Genomic DNA, 1,931 nt, shown 5'->3' on the forward strand with positions numbered 1-1,931 from the left:
AGGCAAGGCGAAGAGAATAATTTTGTTGCTCGCACCCGTTCTCAAGTCGGCAACAGGATCGTTTTAGAAAGCGATTGTGTTCTGAAAACCAGGGGTACAGGTTTAGTCAGAGTATTTGTATTAGTTATATGATGGGCAAGAGACTTGAGTGTTTCTAACAATACACTTACTAAGTTATCAGTAAGGGTGTCTGGAGACATCCCCATAGTGGAAATGGAGTCACGTGTTAACAAACAGACGGTCAGTTAAAAGGGACTTGGCGTTGTCACTATAACGAAAACAGTGGGGATTTAGCCCACCGCGTATATTCAGCACATCGAAAAATAGATTAAAAACACACCAAAGTGTTAAGACACAGGGACCTGCAGGATGGATGAAAGGCCAGCATTGACACCTTTTGTAAAAACAACGTCCAATGTGTTGCCATATGAATGAGTGGTACAGTTGACATTTTGGATAAAATCTAGACTATTAAGAGAAGAATTCCAAGAATTGCTTTGGAGTGTTCACTAGTTCAACCTTCAGGGTCGTCACCATCACACCTATCTGGTGGGAGTAAACGCATACCTGTCAACTTGTACGTTTTATACGTATTTTATAAGTTTTTTTACCATTTCAAATCATGTACGCCGTACACCGACTTTTGTACGGGGAAAAAAAAAAGCGCTGACATGCGCATGCGTAGATATACATAGAGTAAATATCGTGGAAGCAAGCATGGAGGAGCCACCTAGGAAGAAACGAAGAACTCAAGGATCGGGTCGACACCAGAAAGAATGGGAGTTACTTCAAGGTGAATATGCTGGCTGGATTAAAGCATCGTTAAGAGGCACTCAATTCTCATTCTGTGTCCCTTGCAATAAAGACGTGAAAGTTGCTGCGAGTGGATTTTACGATCTGAAGAGCCACTTTAAAACTGCCGGACACGTGGAGAATGTGAAAAAAAACAATTCACATGTCCCATAAACCAAGCACTTCCTCTCTACCGCAAATCCTGCAGCATCCCACAAAACGACAAATGCGGAAATTCTCTTCTGCCATTTTCTTGCTGAGCACAACATTGCTTTCACAGCTGCGGACCACTTCTCGGATTTGGTGAAAGTTATGTTTCCGGATTCACAGACAGCTAAGGTAATTTATTATTATTATTATTATTATCATTCATATCTACAATGAATCAGCATTTATGGCACCGTGTCAAAAATTAAAATTTTATATTTTAATATTATATTTTTGCAGGAGTTTGCATGTCGGAGGACCAAGGCTACGATGATTGTTAAGGAGAGCCTTGCACGTGGCTACACCCAAGACGTCATTCAGTACTGCAGAACTCACCCATTTACCCTCATGATTGATGAAAGCAATGATCGTACTACCAAAAAGCGACTTGTTGTGTTAGCTCACTTCTTTGATGGGGAGAACACAAATACCAGACTCCTCGATTTACCAGAGTTGGCATCAGGCACAGCAGCATCAATCTTTGCCGTTATTGACAACATTTTACAAGAAAATGACATTCCATGGAGTAACGTTGTGGGATTTGCAAGCGACAATTGCAACACCATGGTTGGAAAGAAAAACTCTGTCTTGTCTAGGATAAAAGAAAAAAATGGGGCTGTTTTTAGTGTTGGATGCATTTGTCATCTTGGCAATCTGTGTGTCAAAGATGGACTGAAGACATTGCCAGTAAACATAGATGACTTGCTGGTGGATATATTTTATTTTTTTAAAAAATAGTTCCAAACGAATTGAGGATTTTAAAGAGTTTCAGGACTTTACAAATTCCGAGCAAGAAAAAATCCTAAAGCATTGTCCGACACGATGGTTGTCTCTGCAAAAAGTGGTTGAAAGAACATTGTCTCAGTACGAAGCACTCAAAAGCTACTTCGCTAGCCATGCGGATGTTGAAAGGGCAGGTAAAGTGAAAAGCA

At 40.5% G+C, this 1,931-nt stretch overlaps 1 long non-coding RNA gene across 1 annotated transcript; it reads left to right on the forward strand.

Annotated features, from left to right (window-relative positions):
• Positions 1 to 663: 663 nt before the first annotated feature.
• LOC144053865 (uncharacterized) lies at positions 664 to 1,726 on the forward strand. Its single transcript, XR_013294538.1, has 3 exons — positions 664 to 793; positions 1,001 to 1,131; positions 1,240 to 1,726. It is a non-coding gene; the product is annotated as an uncharacterized LOC144053865 (long non-coding RNA).
• Positions 1,727 to 1,931: the final 205 nt, after the last annotated feature.

The sequence above is a fragment of the Vanacampus margaritifer genome, chromosome 6, assembly GCF_051991255.1.
Source record: "Vanacampus margaritifer isolate UIUO_Vmar chromosome 6, RoL_Vmar_1.0, whole genome shotgun sequence".
NCBI classification, from domain to species: domain Eukaryota; kingdom Metazoa; phylum Chordata; class Actinopteri; order Syngnathiformes; family Syngnathidae; genus Vanacampus; species Vanacampus margaritifer.